Source organism: Petaurus breviceps, unplaced genomic scaffold (genome assembly GCF_028583685.1).
Source record: "Petaurus breviceps papuanus isolate PSGF00001 unplaced genomic scaffold, PetGlider_PUasm1.0 90723, whole genome shotgun sequence".
Taxonomy (NCBI): Eukaryota; Metazoa; Chordata; class Mammalia; order Diprotodontia; family Petauridae; genus Petaurus; species Petaurus breviceps.
In genome coordinates, this window is record NW_027187323.1 from 7,648,647 (window position 1) to 7,671,329 (window position 22,683).

General features: G+C 37.8%; 1 long non-coding RNA gene across 4 annotated transcripts in view; it reads right to left on the reverse strand.

Annotated features, from left to right (window-relative positions):
• LOC138145023 (uncharacterized) overlaps positions 1 to 22,683 on the reverse strand; it is a 328,164-nt gene that overhangs the window by 273,435 nt on the left and 32,046 nt on the right. The window contains exon 3 of one of the 4 annotated variants that reach the window (XR_011164083.1): positions 3,983 to 4,141. The exons of 2 other annotated variants lie outside the window; for them this stretch is intronic. This is a non-coding gene — a long non-coding RNA (uncharacterized lncRNA). Of the gene's footprint in view, positions 1 to 3,982; positions 4,142 to 12,200; positions 12,880 to 22,683 lie in introns of those variants that run through there. One more of the 4 variants, XR_011164082.1, reaches the window with a different exon arrangement.

Consider the following 22,683-nt stretch of genomic DNA (forward strand, 5'->3'; position numbering starts at 1 on the left):
ACTCCTATTTTGGGGACAAAAAGGAGCAAAAAATGGCACAGGAGGAAGACAGTGAAGTCAGAACTCCTGCACCAAAAGCTTCAAAGGAAAATACTAGCTGGTGACAGGCCATAGAGGACCTTAAGAAGCAGATAAGAGAAGTGGAGGAAAAATTGGGAAGAGAAATGAGAATAATGTAAGAAAATTACAAAATGAGAGTCAACAGCCTGACTGAGGAAAATAACATCTTAAAAAATAGACTAACTCAAATGGCAAAAGAGGCTCAAAAAGGCAATGAGGAGAAGAATGCCTTAAAAAGCTGAATTTGCCAGATGGAAAAAGAATTTCAAAAGCTCAATGAGGAGAATCATTGCTTCAGAATTAGACTGGAACAAATGGAAGCTAATGACTTTATGAGAAATCAAGATGCTTTAAACAGATCCAAACAAATGAGAGAATAGAATGCAATGTGAAATATCTCACGGGAAAAACCACTGACATGGAAAATAGATCCAGAAGAGATAATTTAAAAATTATTGGACTACCTGAAAGCCATGATCAATGTAAGAACCTAGAAATCATCCTCCAGGAAGTTCTCAAAGAAAACTGCCCTGATGTTTTAGAACCAGAGGGCAAAATAGAGTTTGAAAGAATCCACTGATCACCTCCTGAAAAAGATCCCAAAAAAGAAAACTACCAGGAATATTATAGCCAGGTTCTGGAATTCCCAGATTTAGGAGAGAATATTACAAGCAGCCAGGAAGAAACAATTTGAATATTGTGGAAACACAATCAGGATAACCCAGGATCTGGCAGCTTCTATCCTGAGGGATCGAAAGGCTTGGAATATGATATTCTGGAGGCCCAAAGAGCTGGGATTAAAACCAAGAGTCACCTACCCAGCAAAACTGAGTATCATGTTTCAGGGGAAAATATGGTCATTCAGTGGAATAGAGGACTTTCAAGCATTCTTAATGAAAAAAACCAGAATTGAATAGAAAATTTGACATTCAGATACAAGAAGCAAGAGAAGCATGAGAAGGTAAACAGGGAAAAGAAATCATAAGGAATTTATCAAAGTTGAATGATTAAGATTCCTACATGGAAAAACAATAATTGTAACTTATGAAACTTTTCTCAGTAGTTGAAGGGAATAGAAATATATATATATATATATATATATATATATACATATATATATATATTTATATATATGTATACACACACATATATGTCTATGTATGAGGGTATATGGGCATATGAATACATATATGAATGTATGTATATATGTTTACAGCTATACATATATAGAAGGCACAGGATCAATTTAACAGGAAGGGATGATACTTAAAAGGTGAAATTAAGAGGTTAGAGAATAATATAATGAGAGGAGATGGGGAGAGACAGAATGGGTAAACTGTCTCATATAGAAGAGGCAAGAGAAAATGGTTACAATGGAGGGGAAGAATAGGAAGGCAAAAGGGAATGGGACAACCTTCTTCTCACTGAATTTGGCTTGGGGAGGGAATGAAATGCACACTAAATAGGGTATCTCACCCTACAGGAGAGTAGGGGGAAGGGGATGAGAGGGGGCATGATGGAAGGGATGGCAGCCTGTGGGGGAGGGAAGTTGAGAGCACCTACTTTTGAAAAGGGACAGGATCAAAGTAGAGAATAGAACAAGTGGGAGGTGGGATAGGAGGGAGGGAAATATAGTCAGTCTTTTACAATATATCTACTATGTTATTGTTTTGCATTAGCCACACATGTCCAACCTATACTGAACTGCTTATCTTCCCAGTAATGGTGGGAGACAGGAGAGGAAGGGAATGAATCTGGAATTCAAAGTTTGAAAATCAAATACTCAAAAATATACATATATATGTATATACTATTATTAATACTATTTTACATGTAATTGGGAAATAATATATACAGCCACTGGGGCACAGAGATCCACTGGAAAAGTCGAAAGGGGTATGGGAAAAATTATGGGAGAGAGCAGATTGAAGGAGGGGATATCCTGTGGGACTGCTATTTTGGGGTAGGGGAAAAAACGGGTAGAAAATTTGTAACTCAAAATCTGGTGGAAATGAATGATGTAAATCAAAAGTTAATAAAGCATTTGCAAAAAAAAAAGAAAATGAAGAATGAACAAAAACAGAAACAAAAAAGGAACAACTTTGAGTGACTATATCATTTTTAGTATTAGAAATACTCAAATTAACTACAAAGGACCTATAAAGGAAGATGCCATCTGCATCCAGAGAAATAACTGATAAATAGAAGGATTTTACATATATATATGTAAATATATAATGTGTATGTATATGTGTGTGTGCGTGTACACAACTATATACATATTTGCGTGTAATGGTAGCTTTATCTAAGGCAAGGGGGAGAGAAAAGAAAAAAAGGGGAAAAATAAAGTTACATGATACATATTTAAAAGGAATAGCAAGTTGTATATAATAGATTTGCAGTTTCACATGCAATCATCTTTTTTTATTCTAAAAGATTATGGAAATGGTTGTATTATTTCATAAATTAAAAAGAGATAAGTATAGGACAAAAGGATGCAAAATTATCCCTATTTTCAGATAATGTGATATTTTTACTTAGATAATTCCAGACATTCAATTAAAATATTCCAAATAATAAAGTAATATGGCAGGAAATAAACCTCCTACTTCTATAAATTACTAATAAAATATAACAAGACATAAAATAATAAATTTCATTCAAAATAGTTATAAAATGCATAAAATAGCTACCAGCACACCCAGGACTTATCTTGACTACAACTCTAAAGCACTCATTACAGAAATAAAGTGAGATTTAAATATTGGGAAGATATTAAATGCTCATGACTGGGTTGTGCCAAAATAATAAAAAAGTAATACTACTTAAATTAATTTCCTGAGTAAATGCCATGCTAATCAAGTGATCAAATATTATATTTATAGAATTAGATAAGCAATAAAAAGTTCATGTAGAAGAACAAAAGGTCTCAAGGGAAATTACAAAAAGGCTAGGAATGAATGTACCCTAGCCTTAACTGCTAGTTCAAGGAATTGCATTTGACAAAATATTACTGGGAAAATTGGAAAGTAGTCAAGCAAAAATTAAGTTTAGACCAAAATAATACTCCATACTTCTCTTTGAAGGTTGTGTTTGTCCTTCATTTTTACAGAGGACCATGGCATCAGAGAAATGATGACATGACTTGCAGTTGACTTGGATTTGAGTGAGGGAGGGCTGTGCAAGGTCACCAGCCTCACTTTCTCTTCCAGAGCCATCTGGATCCAGTGACCTGATATTCCTCAGGAGGACTGGAGATGACCCAACATGCAAGGGGAGACCCTTTAAGATAAGGCCTTTTCACTGAATGGGAGTTAGCTCACTCTAAGTGAGTACATGAAAAGGCCTTTACACTTGTAGTCAATGTAAGCCCTGGGTGTGTTGGTAGTTATTTTAAGCATTTCATAACTATTTTGAATGAAATTTATTATTTTATGTCCTGTTGGATATTGTTAGTAATTTATAGAAAAACCAGTGATATGGGAAGTAGAGGTTTATTTCCTGCCACCTCCCAACTTGATTTATTTTTTCTAAATAAAGGGTTCATCCCTTGACTCCCTTCTTAAAGAGGCCTATTCACTGAATGGGTGTTACCTCACTCTTTGAAGGGGGAATGAGGTGGGGAAAAAATAAAATTAGCACTAGTTCCTTAAAATTGTGATAGTTTGATCCCAATACTTTCCCTTCCCCTTCTTCCCAGGACAGACACAGATCACTGATTTGTGCTCCATTATGCTCTTCTTTTTTATTTTATTCAACACAAATTTAGGTTCCTCTGTGCTGGATCTGGGACCCCTTCCTACCCAAATCCATAGCATCTCCTGTACTGGAATACTATGTGTGGCATGCTCCTGATTATCCCCACTGTCCACACACCTTTCTGTCTCTCTTTCTATGAAGACAAAAATAGAAAATGACTCACTGTGTTTTTTCTTGGATTTCCTCTTCAGGATTTGATGTGGCATATTTTCTAGATCTCTTTGGAGTCGGAAGTAAGGGAGTGTAAGCAAGGAGATATCAGTATACTTTCTTCTGCTACATTTTTAAAATGTTTATTATATGTCAGGCACTATGCTGAAGGCTGGGGATACAAAAAGAGGCAAAAAATTAGTCCCTGCCTTCAGAGATCCCACAATTCAATGGGGGAGACAACAGATATATGCAAACAGGCTACATAGAGAAATAATTAACAGGGGAATGGCACCTGAATTAAGAGGGGTTGGGAAAGGTTTCCTATAAAAATGGGATTTTAGTTAGGACTTACAGGAAGCCAGGTACATAAGTAGTCTGGGAGCATTCCAAGTGGACTAAAAGAGAGATGGAGCTTGTTGTATGGAACAGCAAGGAGGCCAGTGTCACTGGAGCCAAAGAGGATGTGGCACAGAGTAAAGTGTAAGGACACTGGAAAGGTAGGAGAGGGCAATGTTATGAAGGGCTTTGAACAGCAAGCAAATTTACTCTTAACCTTTGTTCTGCTTTCCACCAAGGACATCTTAATTGCCAAATCCAGTGAGCATTTTTCACCCCTCATTCATCTTGACCTCTCTGTAGCTTGCAATGCTGTCAGTCAGCTTCCTCTTCTTGATAACCTTTTCTCTCTAGGTTTTTGTGACACTAAGCTATCCTGGTTTTCTTCTTACTTGTCTGACTAATTCTCAGTCTCCTTTGGTGAATCTTTATCCAGCTCATAACCGTTAAAGGTGACTGTCTTTTTTTCTCCTACACTATTCTACTTGGTGATATCAGCAGGTCCCTAGATTCAGTTATTATCTGCCTTTATTCAGATGATTCTTAGATGTGCTTATCCAGATCTCAGCTCTCTCCTAACCTCTAGACTCACCATTCCAATTGCCTGTTACAGGTTTGATGTCCTCTAGACATCTTTAAACTCAATATGTTGAAAACTCATGAGTATCCCCTCCACAAAAAAAACCTTCCCCCATCCAACCTTCACTGCTTTTAAGGGTACAACATCCTCACATCATCCAGGGTTGCTACCTACATGCCATTCCAGACTTCTTACTCTCTTACTCTGCCACTGCAGATCCATTTTGTTGCAAAGTCCTATCAATTTTACCTTCATAACATCTCTCAAATATGCCCCATCCTTTCCTCTGACCCTATCCCTCCTTTGCTGCAGGCCCTAATCGCCTCAAGCCTGTATTCTTGCTACAGCCTGCTTGGTCTTCCTGCCTCAAGTCTCCACCACCTACACTCCAATCTACCCTCCACTCAACTATCAAATTAATTTTCCTTGAGTATAGATCTGACTATGTCACTCTGTTATTCAGCAAACATCATTGGCTCCCCATCACCTTCAGGAGGAAATATAAAATTTGCTGTTTGGTATTCCAAGTCCTTCATAACTCGATTCCTTCCTACATCACCAATCTTACACACCTTACTCCCCTTCATATACTCTGAGAGCCAGTGACACTGACCACTTTGATGTTCCTGGAAGTGGAAACTCCATTTCCTGACTCGAAGTGTTTTCACGGACTGTTCTCCACACCTGGAACACCTGCCTCATCTCTGCCTCCGAGCTAAAATCTCTTCTTATGAGAAAATAATCCCCCTTAATGTTATTGTCTTTCCTCTACTGATTATCTCCAATTTATCCTCTATGCATCTGGTTTGTTCATAATTGTTTCACATGCTCCCTCTCCCATTAGACTGTGAGCTCCTTGGGAGAAGAGCCAATCTTTTCTTTTCCCTTTCTTGGTATCTTATCGACTTAATAAATGCTTGCTGACTGATTGACTTTTTATCCTGCAATTCTCTTAAGCCATGGCATTTGCTCATGATATTAGGTGTTTTCTTGTGTTTGCTTATTTATTCCATCTCTCTTTGCAGATGGTCATTGGGGCTCCTTACACCACTTCCTCTGCCTCGATGATTTCCTTGAACTTTTCTTCTTCTGTAATTGCCTTAGCTAGTCACCCCAAGCCTGAAATGCAGGGCACAAGGTTGAAGTAGAGGGCTGATAGCTGTCACATAGAGCTCTGAGTCTTCATCATGGAGAAAGCCCAGCTGATAATAGCTTCTGCCTACTGCCTCACCACTCCCATCAGCACTATCCTGGCTGGGACGGATAACCAGACAGATGAACATGATCCTGGAAGGCACCATCACGACTGGGGCAGGCACCAGATTAGTGACTGTCAAGGGTGACTGTGGACTCTAAAGAGCATAGTTCCAGCAGAAGAAGGTGCTAAGGTAGATAGAGCCTGGGAAAGAGTTGCTAAGTCTTATACACTAATTTTTTGCTGCATTGAATACTAAAAGCATTGGGTCAAGGGGCTCAACCCCCAGCATTTCCCCTGACCATTGATTCTAGGTGGGACAGCAGGGATCCAGAGATGGTATGGTTGTCCTTTTTGTTTGTATTTAGTTCCCCATGGAGGTTGCCTTATTCTGTATTTCATTGATCTCTTTGATTTGCTGATCTTTTATTTTAATCTGTACAATCAAATATCATCTTTAATGTGGTTTGAGAGGGAACCAAAGTTTGTCTGGAAAAATTCCCAATGACTTCTTTATAAGAAACCCTAAACTTCCCTTAATGAACCAAGGAGATGGCAATATTCTTCTCTTTGTTCTTCCTCTGATATTTAGGTAGCTTCATGGTTTTAATGTTAGAAAATATCTCAAAGGTTATCTAGTCCAACACCCTTATTTTGATAGGTGAGGAGGCAAGTAAAAAGAACGTAAGTGACTTACCTAAGGTCATTCAGTAAATAAAAATTCATTAAGTATCTCCTATGTGTCAGGTGCTGTGTGTGCTAAGTACTAGGGATACAAAGAGAGGTAAAAGACAGGTGCTCTCTGGGCACCCCAAAAGAAAGCAGCAAAACCAGAGGATTCGTGGCCAGGTCCCAACACTCCAAGTCCAGAGTTCTTTCCATTCTTTCTATCCCTGTCTGGTATTTATATTCAAATACAAATTGCAAGTGTCTTCCCCTACAACTGTACATCTTTGAACACTGAATTATGCAATAAGGACATGTAAAAAGGTATTTAGATAAGAGTAGAATAAAATAATGAATTCCTCTGAGAAGATGGAGATATATGTACTATAGTTAGACCAGGAAACGGACTAGGGAGTGTTTCCTAACAAACCTGGAACACAATCTCTAATCTCAGTTTTAATCTTTGATTTTGCAATCATATATTAAAAATGATTCCGTCATAACAAGTGTGGAAATTCCTAGCACCATATATTCATTTTGTGAAAAATCTTGGATTTGATTAAATGGTTTATGATTACCTCCTGGCAAAAACCAATTCTTTTAGTATTCAATACATCAAAAATTTAATGTATATGACTTAGAGACTCTGTCCCAGGCTATAAATGTAAATACCTACATTTTAGATCTTTAGGGGCAAAAAAGGTAAAATTGCTCCAACTGTTCCTGGTTTAATTTTTTTTTCCTTCCTTGATAACTGGTCTAGATAAGTACCAGAATTCTCAGCATGTTTTAGCGACATGATTTAAATTAGGTTTAAATGTATTTTTGTCATGTCACTAGAATCCTGGGGCCAACCTCACTGATGGCTTAGGCTCTGTTGGTGGTAGTTTAACTCCTGCAGAATTTGGGATGGGGTAGAGAAGGGAAGAGTTGGGAAGGGGGAAAAAAATAAATTAACAACCTGATTGAGATTTCAATCCATTAGCAGTCATGAGCATGCCAGTTTTTTGCTGCAACATTTGACAAGGCTTGGAGCCAGAGATTAAGGCATGTCTCCTGAGGAAGGAAAAGAACGCGAGCTTCTACACTTCAATACAGATTTCCTTTTTTTTTTTTTCCCCAAACTGCTAGCCCATGGAGTGGCACTGACTTTTGGGTCATGGTAACAGTTGCAGGCATGTTCCTGAACTATGCCAAACAACATTCTTCATAATACTGTTGTAGGAAACAAATCAAAAGAAAAGAATACAGGAAGGAGAGAGGAAATTTATACGCACACATAGGTATATGTGTGTGTATAGTTCCATTGTCGCTGTTGTTCAATTGTGTTCTTTAGTATCAAACGCTTTTTGATCCCTTTTGGGGATTTTGGCTTTTTATTTTTGGTTTGCTTTTGTTCATGCTTTTTTTGGGGGGGCAGGGCAAAGATACTGGAGTGGTTTGCCATTTCCTTCCCCAGTTTATTTTACAAAAGAGGAACTGAGAGGGGCGGCTAGGTGGCGCAATTAATAGAACACTGGCCCTGGAGTCAGGAGGACCCGAGTTCAAATTCAGACTCAGACACTTGACGCGCTTACTAGTAGTGTGACTTTGGACCAGTCACTTAACCCCAATTGCCCTCCACAAAAAAGTAAAAAGAAAAAAAAGAGGAACTAAGGTAAACAGGGGTAAGTGACCTAACCAGGGTCACAGAGCTAGGAAGTGTCTGAGACCAGATTTGACCCCAGGTCTTCCTGATTCCAGGTCCTGCATTCTATCCACTGTAGAACCTAGCTGCCACTACATAATGTCCCACACACCATTAAAATTGTTGCTGTTCAGTCATTTCAGTTTTATCTGACTCTTTGTGACCCCATTTGGAGTTTACTTGGCAAAGATACTGGGTTGATTTCCCATTTCCTTCTCCAGTTCATTTTATAGATAAGGAACTGAGGCAAATAAGGTTAAGTGACTTGCCCAGGGTCATATAGCTAATGAGTATCTGAGACCAGATTTGAACTCAGGAAGATGGGTCTTCCTCAATCCATCATGCGACCTAGCTACCCACAACTCTAAAATACATGTCTAGAAAGTATAGCTTTCTTTGTAATCTTTTTTTCCTCTAACAGATCTTTCAAAGGCAGGACAAGAGGCCATAACAATAGGGAACAGTTACCAAACTACAGTATGAATATGTATTTTGTGGTTCTTAGCTAAAATCTACATTTGAAGCTGTGCATCATGCAGTCTGCTTTAGAAATGGTAATGCTACATCACATTACAACCTTTATTATAATTTAGCACAAATATTTGGATGTTATCTCCCAAACCATGATGATTTTTATTTTATCTTTTAATGTGAATGGCTCAGGCCAATTGTTGACCTCCCCAGGACCTTTCTTCATCCTATTATCACAGACAAGCAAGTTTCAATGTAAAGAATTCTTATTCTTCCAGAAATACACAGATAAGACACATGTCTTTGAACCTACACTCAAATCATTAGCCTAAGAAAGTCATACCAACTCCCATAACTGTAAAAAAAACAAAAAAGTATTTCAATTGTAATAGCTGTTTGAAAAATGCCCACCTCAGGGAGGCCAGGTAGCCCAGCAAGTAAGAGCACCGGCCCCAGAGTCAGGATGACCTGGGATCGAATCCGGGCTCAGACATTTAGCACCCACCCAGAAACACCTGGCCGTGTAACCTTGAGCAAGTTACTTAACCCCAATTGCTTAGGGACAGCCAGGGGGCCTCAGCAAGTAAGAGCACCAACCCCAGAGTCAGGGTGACCTGGGATCGAATCCGGTCTCTGATACTTAGCCCCACACCCAGAAATAACTGGCCGTGTAACCTTGAGCAAGTTACTTTTCCCCAATTGCTTTAAGAAAAAAATGCCCACCTCATAGATGGGTAGATAGGGCTGTGATGAAGACTGCAAGGGGAAATGCAGCTTAAACACTCTCTAAACATTAGTCAGCTGTCCTACTCTAAGCAGCCAATCCAGACCAGGGGACATGAGCAGAAGTACATTCAAACAGGTATTACATAAAAATATGACTGAGAAGTTTTCTATTTCACTTAATTTTGAAGCATTCTTTCTGTGGCAAGTGTTTGGTTTAATATCAACCTGTCATATTGAAGTGGGGAAAAGTAGTCATAGTAGATGCCCAGCACCATGGCATACTCCTGATTTTCTCAGAATCTACCAAGGGATTCCTCATCTGATGACAAGCTTTTCCAGTTAAGCATCTACCTCTAATAAAATTTAGGGTCTTTACTCTATGGTGCAGGGACATTGACCTAACTGTAAGGCATTTTTAAAGAAATAGTAGGATTTGTCTAATTTCCAGTGTTATTGTAAAGGACTTCATAATCACTCCTTTCCCTCAGACTTAATGCTCCAGGTTCCTCTGTGGTCATCTCCCCTTGTAAAGGAAGGAAATCAGAAGCTTGCCATTCACATAAAGAATCTAACCAGGATTTTCATCAAGATCTTCTACTTCTATTATCACTGAATGAATGACCACCAAGAGTTAGAGCAAAGTCCTACTCCCTAACACATACACAATTTGCCTTACACTACATAACCTGATAACTCTAGCCTCTCCTTCTGTTATCCTGACAACCCAGCAAACCCAGGTTCCAGGAGAGACCCTCATTATTTTACTCTCAGTCACAGATTCACTCTTATTTCCATGCAAAAGCTCCTGACTTTTCTTCATACATGTTGATCTGACTCATTTGGATTTATTTTCTCACACTTCCTTTCAGGACAGTTCTTGGTCTATACTCCTTTCAACAAACCCATGGGCTGATTTCTGCTACTAATGTGAGAGATCCCATTAGTCATTAAAGAAAATCCCAGCATTTTTTAAATAAGTGAGGGGACTAATTAGTTTCTGTAGGGAGAGTCTCAAAAGTGGTGAACACACAACTAAATTCCCCCTTGTCAATAATCCTACACAGACTATCAAAATTGATGCTTTGTGAGTTTTCAAAAAAAAAAAACCATTCTGATTTCTAACAGTTTTTTTTTCTAAAGAAGTCTTCAAAAGTTTCATTTTTATCTTAGCTGAAAAGGATAATTTATTTTGGGCCAAGATTTTGCATAATATCATTTGTTTTTGCAATGTCAGGAGCTTGTTAAACTCCTTGATTCAGTAATAATCACTTGCCAAAATAGTCACCTTTTGGATTAGTTGTGTGCTTTTGGAAATATGTATGGAAATTCCATTAATCTTGGCAACTATATAACACAGTAGATAGAATACTGTGTTTGGTTGTTAGGAAGACCTGAGTTCAAATCCTGCCTCAGACACTTATTAGCTGCCTCCATTTCCTCATCTGTAAAATGGAGATAATAATGGCATCTACCTCTCAGGGTTTTGCAAGAATTAAATAAGTTAACATTTGTAAAACACTCTACAAATCTTAAAATGCTATGCAAATCCTAGGTATTATCATTATTATTTCTTTTAGTTATTATTATTATTGGAGGAATTTGAACATATACAAATATAGAGAAAATTTGGGGCACATTAAAAATCAGAGAAATATATCACTTATTGTGTTTGTGTATGTGTGTATGCGTGTGCGCGCGTGTGCACAGGGATAAGGAACATTAAGGCAAAAGTGGCTAGACCATAGATTTTGATCTTTTAAAAATTAAGGAATTCAATTATGGAACAAGAGTGCTCAAAAATGTGTATAAAACATATATAAAAATAGAAATAAGTATATCTCTATTTATAAACTTTCTAAGCTTATATGGAAATGATTGAAACCCCTCAAGGAAAACATTTGAGCCTTTGACAAAAAGGCAAAAAATAAAATAAGTCCACATTCGTCCCTCTAGCCACCTCTTAAAAAGCCACTAGCCATTCACTAATCTATTTATTTGTGACTGGTGCCTGTCAGTGGAAAATGCTCCAATGCTCAGCTACTCATATCTATCTTTTATTTAATTGATTTGGCTGTTAAATGAGCTGAGTATCAAATATTCTAGAGCTCCTCAGGGCTGTGTTGTGCTTAGGTGTCCACAGTCTCACTCTTTAGTTCCTGCTAAACAAGTTGCAAGAATGGTCTCAATACCTTTTAAGGAAAAATTAACCCAACTTGCATGGAGAGAGGATTACGATACCACACCTACAATACTTCCTAAGATGCAGCTCACAACCCATTCATGTCTGATCACCTCTTGCAATTCTTCATTGTTGCATGGACAGAGTCCTAGGTTCCAGAAGGTTATGCCAATGAAAAATGGAAGGAAGGATTCATTAAGTATCTACTATGTGTCACATACTACATACCATTTGATCCTTACAACAACCCTGTGAGGTTCATGCTATTATTATCCCCATTTAACAGTTGAGGAAACTGGGGTAGACAGTGGTCAAGTTGCTGAGTGTGACACAATGAGTAAGTGTCTGAGGCTAGCTTTGAACTCAGGTTTTCCTGACTCTAGGACTGTACTTTCTCCATTGTGCCACCTAGCTTCCTTTGGTTTGTTCAGGTTCTTTCAAGGGCAAAAGGTTTTAAGCATGAATCTGACAATAGATTAATATTTTTGTCATCCAACTTAGCAAAGTTTGGAGGGGCTCATGACTGCCAGGCTGGCCCCTTGTGAATACATGATTTGGCTATGGCAACCCAGGAAACAAAAGTAGAAAATAAACTATTTTTAAAATTATGCCACCCCCTATCTTAGAAATTATTTGGAAATGTGTTGAAATAAGAGATAGACCTTTACTAGTTTCCTATTTTGTAAGCTCCTTGAGGGCAGGAAATTTCATTTTTGTCTTTGCATCCCTAGTGCCTGATAAAATGTCCAGCATGCTTTGGATGCTTAATAAATATTTGATAAATTTAATTGAACTGAATTAAACTAGATTGAATTAGCAAAGTTAAAATGAAAGAAATTTCAAGCCTAATGTACTCTTTACTAATCTCAGTGAATAAAAATCTTGGGCTTTTTCATAAGAATAAACATTGCTTGGAGAATTATGAAATCTGTATCCAGACATCTCTTCAAATCTAATTCTTCTGGTATCTTCACTGGTTTCTTTGAATTTCCCAGTTCTCTCAGTGATAAAATTAAAAGTTGTAGGTTAAAAGTGAGTCATTGGACAGGAAATCAGTTGGAAAAAATCTGGGAAAAAAATTAAAAAAAAAACAAAGCATGTAGTGAGTGATTTGGGGTTGTTCCAAGACCGTTTCTTATAGTCACTCTTCCCTAAAAGCATCCCGTGGCAGCCTGTTACATGCCAAGGGAAAGGGCCATGATACAGCGAGACACAATTTCAGTAACCCAAGACAGAGACAGCCCCCAACTTGTAAATGCCAGCAATGATCATAAGAGAAGAGCATCAGATGTTGTTGTGAATTGATTAATTTCAACAAATTTGGAGTACCAGCCACTGAAAGCTCAGTCACACAGGATTGCCCTGTCCCCTGTCTGCTTTACTTGCCATGTAGAAGAAAATGTCTCAGAGTATAACTATTAGGTGGCTTTGTGGTGTTAGGTTAGTATGCCAGTCTGAGGTTAGAGAAGAGATGAGATCCCAAGCCCTGGGCTTTGTATTATATAGCATTGTATTTTTGATGCTGTAGTTAAGGGTCAATTACTGTTTCCATTATAAACCCTGTTTTTCAAGGTTTTATTGCTCACCAATTTTCAGCTTGGTATGCAAGTTACATGGATACACAGGTTTTAAAAATAGCTCAAATTGGGCAGTGCCATTTTTAGATACAAGGCAGTAAAATGCTTACTGGACTAAGATTGTTTTAGGCATTTTTGATCTAAAACTTTGTTCTACCTTTACTGTGGATTGACACCTCCTCTCTTATAAACACATAAACTCATAAATCATTGGTGTGTACAAAGCAGAGGTAGAAGGAGACATAGAGATAAGAACAAATGCAAATTTTAAAACTTCCATTCTCTTTTATTTGGGTCAGTGGATAATAAATATAAAAGAGGTAGGAAGGAAATTGTCCTTTAAATCAAGTAGTCAATATGAATCCATTGTGCATTTGTGATATGGCCTACACTGATCTAAGTACTATGGGTTAGAAAATATCCATAGGACATGGCTACTGTCCACATGAACTTTATATAATCTAAGTAGGGAGAAAAGACACACACACATTAAATAGGATGGCGTTAGTGTTTTGAATTACATATCTATATAAGTAAGTATTAATTTGTGTAGCAAATAATCTTGCTTCCAGGGGACAGAAAATGATACACACTTCCCTCTAGTCTGTAGAAAGGTAGAGTACTATACGGATGCTATGTTGGCTATTTTGGAGGGGCAGTTTGGCATAAGGCTTGGAGCCTGGAGGACTAGAATTTAAATTTTGTCTTAGGTACTTCCTTGTTGTGTGACCCACCCCCACCCTCAGGCAAGCCATTTCTTGTCTGGCCCCCAATTATTTCATCTGTACAATGAAGGGGTTGGACTTGATGTCTAAGGGCCTTCCAGCTCTTAGTCTAACTTTCACAGGAGGTTTATTATACTTTTGTCCTTATGATAAAGGAGGATTCTATGGTATCCGGTAGTGGAGAAGAGTGTAAACAACTGCAGCTTAAAATAAAAAAGCATTCATAAAAATTTTTACAAAAGGCATTTGCAATTAGATAAATAGGACAGCATATAGTAGATTTGGAGAGGTAATTTGAATAGGTCTGCAATATTTTGGTGTCCCTCAGGGAGAAAAATGTTTTCCAGCATTAGTGTAAAAGATCTCTATATGTGGAAATTGTGATTATCCCACCCACCCCCTTGCAGACGACTACTTTCCATCTAGGTCCAGTGTAGTTCCTGAATTCCAGCATCAACAACTGCCTATAGAATGTCCTCCTGGGCATTTCCAACTGAATCTAAAACCAAGCATGCTCTAAACAGGACTGACTCAGTTGCTCCTAAAGCATCTCCTTCTCACTCACTTCTCTACCTGGAGAAAGCCCTGCAATCCTTCCCGTCACACAGGTTCACAACCTCAGACTCAGACTCCTTTCTGACTCCTCACTCTCCTGCACTCAACAATGCCCAGTCAGCTGACAAGTCTTATTGCTCTACCACACAGTGGATAGAGTTCAGGGCCTAGAGTCAGGAAGACTCATCAATCTGATTTCAAAGATGGCCCCAGATTCTTACTAGTTGTATGATCCTGGGCAAGTCACTTACCCCATTTGTCTTAGTTTCCGAATCTATAAAATGATCTGAAGAAGGACATGGCAAACCACTCAAGTGTTTTTGCCAAGAAAACCCCAGGAGGGGTCAGGAAACATTGGGGCATGACTTAAAAGACTGAACAACAACAACAATTGATCCACCTCTACAATATTTCTCACAGTCTTCTCCTTATCTCTACCCAAAAACCAGCAGCCATGTTGGAGGCCTCAGCTCCTTTTCCTAGACTATTGCAGTAGTTTCATGAGGTCTGTATTCCTTTAGTCTCTCCCCTCTTGACCCATCCTCCACACGATTGCCAAATCAGTGTACCTAAAGCACTGACATGATGATGAGGTTTGTCATCCTGCCTGACAAGCTCTAATGGCTCCCTCTTGCCTCTAGAACTCATAAAACCCTTTATAATTTGCCTCCAGTCTACCATTCCAGTCTGATCATGTAGAAGTCCCCCTTAGTCATCATGTGCTAAGCAGGGTGTAAAACGCTGCTAATGTGGATGCAAAAGTAAATAGATTCCTTACTCTCAGGGATCTTACATTCTAATAGGAGGAGAATGCAGAGAAGGGCAGGTCAGACGGGAGCAGGTGGCCGCTTCCTCCCCTTCTAGAATGAAAGGTAAACGTGGTTTGATCCTGGCTAGAACTGTAATTCCCTTGTTAGTCAGTCTCAGTTCAGTTCCCTTTGAGCTTCTGCTCTGCTCTGTTTGCTGATGACCCATTTTGGCTCAGTATAAATAGCAACATGGGTAATCTGCTGCACCTTGACCCTGACGTTAGTAGGCACACAGTAAACATTTGTTAATTGACTGATGTATTCTCCTCCAATGTCTGGAAACAAACCCCACTTCAACCCTGGTAGACTGATATATCAATGGAAGTGGCGCTTGAAGCAAATGACTGCTAAGACAAGGTTTCGACTGCTAACCTATTAAATGGAAGTGTCTCATATTCTGAAGGAGTGAATTCAAGGTCAATGCTAGCGTCCTTACAGTGTCCTGGGAGATGGTTTTAAAGTTTCTTTTTTTAATCCACTTTTGCTAAGAGTAACAGAGGCACCATAAAAAACGACAGTAAAAGAAGCTTGTTTTCCCCATTACTAAACTTAATATAAATACTTCAAAGTGTATGTTCTTTAGATTTCAAACAGTTTTCTCCTTAAAAATCTGATTATTTGTGTGTCTGTGTTTATGTGTGTGAAAGGTGGGGGTTGCACAGGATTTGATTCTCATAGGACAAAGATATAATCAAGGCTAAAGAATGTTAGGGCTGTTTCTTTAACCAAAAATATATTAAGTGTGAATAAGACATGCCTCTCAGTACATAATTTGCTTGTTGTATGATGGAATTTTAATGTGAAATTATAATAAACAAAAATAATCCTCTATTTTTGTGTCTCCAGAAGGTCTTAACCTAAGAAGGAAGATTACAGTCTATACATGGACATGCCTCTGTTCAAGTACAAACTTGGAACACCAGAGCAGCTCCCTTATTCAATTAACAGATTAACTATGTCACCTAGGTGACATTCTCAGAGGACAGCATCTTCCCCTTTCATTTTGGTGTCTGAGTAAAATCACCACTTGCCCTCAGATCATGTTTTTTGTGAGCAGCTACAGAGCAACTTTCTTTAAAGCTATCAAAGCCTTCCTCATTATCCTTTATGGGCTGTACAGAAAATATCTCTACTATTAGACATTTAACTGGAGTGCAGTAGAATCAGTTTGCTGGCCCCCTCCAGTTTCTTGGGTAAAAGCTCTGTTCATAATCAGTTTCTGTTTTTTTTTTTTTAATGACCCTCAAGAGGTCCCTTCTGGTACACTTCAGTTCCCTTTTTAGTGTCCCATTGATTTTACAGACTTTAGGAACTTGTCCTTAACCTCCTCCATTCCCACTGGTTCTCCCTTTTGAATGCTGAGGGAACACTTTGTTACTCCATACATGGAGACTGTAATATCTTGAGAACTAACACACCATTTGTAATGGTACAGTTTACAATAGCATTTCCTCCAGAAAGAGGTCATTCTGTCAGAGAGAGACTTACTCTTTCTACACCCCATTTTCTTTCAGAACTAAAAGCAACACCCATGTTTCTTGTCAAAAATAAAATAAATAAAATGGAGTAGCAATCACAACATATAAATGATATTATATGTCCCCTGAGTGAATGCATGATAGTAATTCACTCAAAGAGCTCTGCCAATGGCATGAATTATGAATGGCAGCAAGGCTCAAAGAGGGAATTCCTACATGGATTTCTTCCTCCTTGCTGTTAATATGAAATTTTCAAAGTCAGAGAGCTTATACTAATGAAAGGTTGAGATTAAGATGAGAAAAGATTTACTTTCCATCCTCCCTGCTCTTATTCATACTTCTAAACAATATAGGGCACCAGTGAGTCTGTGGAACCTAGAATAGAATGTTGATTTAACTTTGCTAATAATTACTACGATCATAATCAGCATTGTAAACTTGATGGGAATGGTGCTATTTTGTGAGAGCCCATCCTCCCTACACAGAATAACAAATAAATAGAAATGCAGTTGAGTAAAAAGACAACACCACCACCAACACAGGAAGGGACAGCAGAAAAAAAATAGCTCCTTAGAAAACTTGCAGTGTTTTGCATGAAGTTTTATATAATAATGAGTTCTTTTGATGGGTAGGGTGGAAAAAAAACACTAGGTTTCAAGTAGAGGACCTACAATCTCAGCTCCGAATCCTAGGTCTGGGCTTCTTTCAAGATATCAATTGACCTGTGATCTTATCAATATGGGTATTTCATCTAGTGATGTAGATTATGTCCCTTCCTAGTCTACTTATCCTGTCCAGGTCTTGCTCTTGCCTACATCTTATAATAAGTTTACCTGAATTCTTTTGACTTTACAAGCACATCCAAGGAGAACACAGGGTATCTACTGACTATGCTTTGCTTTTGCCACATGCCCAGTCCATCATCTTTTTCAAAATCAAATGTTTCTTTGCTGATGTCCTTTACACTACTTCTTCATAATATACTTATGCTGTTATAGTATACCATTTATACTAAGCTTATACTGTTATGCCCACCTATGAAACACTCCATTGCCTTTTGGCAATTTCAGATCTTCTTAGATTATAGTACTTTGTGGCTCTACACCATCTGACATTGGAAGAATATTAGCATTTAAAAAACAAGCATTTGTTTAAAAGAGAAGGTATACATGTGTATGTGCATATGTATATATGTATATGTATAATATATCTATAAAATATTTCATAGGGTACCACATGATAATATAATTTGAAAAAATGACCATATGTTCATGTACGTGTGTACATACACATACATATGTATATGTGTTATTGTGTATGATTGTGTATGTGTATATACACACTGTTTAGCATAATTATGGATTTCAGTTAGCAGACTCTGAGTTATTTGAGGGCTTGATGAAAATAGTACAATGTCATCCATAAACAGGAGAACTTGAAAAATCTCATCATCTATAGGCACCCTGGGGTATATCTCTTCCATGACAGTGGAAAACATTTTAGCAAAAGTATCTTTTTTAGGCCTCCCTGGATAGTAATGATCACAGAATTGTTGAACAAGATTATCTCTGTTGCTATATCTTTCAAGGAATCTTATAAAATAGTTTGCCATATGCAGAAGAGATCTTATTCTAGGACAGCTGGTATGGAAATACTTTGCCTTACTTAATCAAATAATGATTAAATATATATCACCTTAGGTAAGTCACCTGACTCCTCAGTTTTCTCATCTTTAAAATGAGAAATTTGCACTAGGCTATCTATAAGGTGGTATTGTTGCTATTGAGTTGTTTCAGTACTGTTTGACTCTTTGTGACCCCCTGTGGGGTTTTCTTGGCAAAGATATTGGGGTAGTGTGACATTTCCTTCTGTAGCTCATTTTATAGATGAGTAAACTGAAGCAAACAGGGTTAAGTGATTTGCCCAGGGTCACACAGCTACTACGTGTCTGAGGCTCGATTTGAACTCAGATCTTCCTGATTCCAGGCCTGATACTCCATCCACTGTGCAACCTAGCTGACCTATAAGGTAGTATCTAACTGGAAATTTTGTCATTCTACACTGATCTATCTTTAAGTCATGGTTGTGCTGGCAGATGTTTAACAACCTGTTCTCTGGAAGGAAAAAAACATACATGTGACATACTTTCAAGTTAAATCTGCATTATTAATATTTTCTCTATCACTTTCTTAAGTTTAGACAATCAACAAAATAATAAATCAAGCCCTGATTGGTAGTGTTTACTGATTTCAGTTTCTGTGAATCAGTGAGAACTGATTCCAACCCACCATCGGCTGAATGATGCTGAAAACTGGAGCTCAGGTGTGAGGGACATGTGTTCACAGGATGCAAATCTTCATGCTATAAAGTCATAGGATCTGTAAGCTTAGAAGACCTCTAGATATCATCAGGTTCAAACATTCTCTTTCTCAGATGAAGAAAAGGACGCCTAGGTAGGTTCACGTATTGCTGAAGGCCACATAAAGGCTGCTGGCAGAGAAGAGAGGGAATAGCAACCAGTTCTTTTGTCTTTCTACTATACTGCTCCTTCTTTCCCCTAACATATTTTAATAATGGCAGTTCCCTTTAGAAATCTGAATTAAAATATCACACTCTTACTCTGAGGAAAACTCATGGAATGATCTGATCATAGAAAGTATAATTAAAATACCTAAAAGACCTTCAGTTCAGTCTCAGGGTATAGCAATCTTACACCCTCGGGTTCTATGCTTTTCTCTAGCATTTTTGCTTGTGTCTATCACTAAGCAGCCAGAGGGAATTAGAGGTAGGGGATAAGGTGTTGAGCAAAGGGAGGAATTATTTTGCCCCCCCAAGGTGGGAGAGAATAGTTACAAGGCAGAGATCTTTTAAAAGGCAGAGAGATCTGTTAAAAAAAAAAAAAACAGTTGAAACAGAACCATCATCAGGAGGCCTGTGTTTGAAGAGTAGGGAAATATTCACCTAAACCAAGACTCATCTGAATGATTCCAGTTAAGGGCCTTACCAAGGAAACAGCTTAAGTCATCTTTGAAATCGGGAAAAGTTGCCCTGCTTGGCTGGGTTTGAATTGAGGGCTCCCGAAGTAACATTTCACAAATAGGGATACACCGCCATTCCTCACTGCTCCTTCTAGAAATAGCAACACAATTTAGCAATATTTCATATTGAGACAATTACATTGTAGAATTATTGTAGTCTTAGTGCCTCATTAAAATAAAAAAAATGTTAAATCCCTGTTTTGTTGAACACAAGAGATGAATAGTAAATATTGATTTAGAATGAATGCAAACATTTCCCTAGGAGTGGATAATTACTGCCTTTCTATGCAAAACACTTATATTAGAAGAAGCACTTCACTTACTTTGCCATGCGGTATACATTCTTTAGTACATTTTAAATTATACGTTGTCCTGGACAGTGTCTGCTCTATAATTTCTTGTGTCTCTACACCAGAGTCAGTATGTAATTTTAAACTACAAAGTTTCTGCCAGCTAGGAGAATGGGCTTAACTCTTTCCCTTTGCAGGGCTCACAAATCCGTACCCAAGTAGTTTGACAAGTGATAGGGTAGATAGATGATCTCAGACACTGAGTAGTTCAGCTTGCCTTTTAGGTAACAGGATGCCACTGCTAACAGTACACCATTTTACAAGGCAGAGGCTAAATTGGCAATAGGATTTATTTTCTCTAGCCAGCTTAAAACAAGTCCAGAAAGCATGACCTAAAACTTTATCTCCAGAAATTTTAAATGAATCACTTGGGAGTGAAAAGGCTAGTTAGATTGTCACAATCTAGAATACACCTTTTTGAACAAAACTTTGATTATTCTAGTTTATCCTTAGAGCAAGAGATTTGAAAAATAAGGTTCTTTACATTCCAGATAAAGGAATAAACTTTAACCCTTTTTTTCTCAGATGTGGGGACTCCATATGTGGGTTGACACCAGAATCTGAGCCATGAGTATTTCAGTAATGGTCAATATATAAAATCATGAAGAATCATTGTATTGAGGACTTGGGTCCCATCCCCAACTCTACTACTGTGCAACCTTTGACAAATCATTTAATCTTTCTGGGACTCAGGTTCCTGACCTGGAAGATGAAGCAAATTGATTAGTTGTTCTCTGTGGGCCAAAAAAAATCTATAATTATAATAACCACTTGAGTATTATTAACACTTTAGTACATTTATAATGCACATTTAAAGTTATTCACCATTTGCTGAATCTCAGAGTTAGAAGGGACTTGAAAAGTCAATTAATCTGACCCATTCCTCAACAAATTCCTCTCTATGACATTTTTGACAAATGATCTTCAAACTTCAGCTTGAGGATCTCCAGAAAAGGAAACCCACTCCTTTTAGAGCTAGATTAATTGCTAAGAAGATTTTCCTTATATTGAACCTAAATCTATCTCCCAGTACTTTCTACTCATTACTCCTGGTTGGCTCCAAGTATAATCCTACTTCCATAAGGGTGCCTGAAAAGACTTTAGACACTATGATTGGGGAAGGGGAGGTTGTTTGTTTGTTTTTCTTTTTGTGCATTTTAAAGTCTTCAGGCTAGACAACTTTATTTTTTTTCAAGCAATCATTGACCTCTCTGTTGCACTCCTACTTCTATAATGTTTCTATTAACGGCTCCTTTCTTTCCCAGAACATTTCTAAGTCATCCACCTTTTTACTTGCAAAATACTGTTAATGGAAATATGAAACACTAAAAACATATGATAAATAATCTTATATGCTTATCAGTAAATGCTCTTTAGTATAAAAGCATAAGCAAGATTAAAGTAAATGGGAAAACTGAAGCAGACAGACAAATATTTGGCCTAAGGTCATGGAATGAGATAGGAAATAAGCTGGATATTATTAATAGTATTTATGTCTTTTTTTGCCCCACTTGCGTTGGGTTTCCCATTGATATTTTTTTTTCTATAGGATAAGGCAACTGATTTTTGCATAAAACCTATTAAAATCAATGTGATAAACTTTGTAATGATGTATCATATGAAATAGGAAACTCTTCAGGTAGGAAGTTTAAAATTACAACTATAGGAAAGAGAAATGAAAGGTTTTTTGATCAGGTAGAATATTCATTATTCTCTTATAATTCTGAGATTTTGTCATTCTTTATTAACCATTTTATACTTATTTGAATAAAGGTAGCCACAATGTTTCTTTTCTGGTTATTGTCGTGCCTCTATCACCCTTACTAAAATTTGTACATTTTTCTAATACCTGGGGAACCCCCATTTATACATGGGTCCCCAGAAAAGTTATCCCAGGCTCAAGACTCTCTATGGGTCATTAATATTCAAAAGCACAGGTCATAAGGTTCCATCCACCAATCTGATACTTCAGATAAAAACAAGATATTAATAAAACAATAGAGCAAATAGAGAAGAAAAAAAAAGCCAGGACTCTTCTCCCAAAGAAGCTCATGTGGAATATTCTATTACATCACCAATTAGGTAAGCACCAGGAGTGTGCTGGTAAATATTTAACAACCATCATTAATTGTGTGCCAGGCATTGTGCTAAATGTTGGAGATACAAAGGAAAGCAAAAGACAGTGTCTGCTCTTGAGCAGCTCAGAGTGTAACAGGGGACATGACATGCAAACAAACCAAGTACAGACAAACTCCATACAATTAATTGGAAATAAGCAGCAGCAGCAGGAGAGAGAGAGACAGAGAGAGAGAGACAGAGAGAGAGAGAGAGAGAGAGAG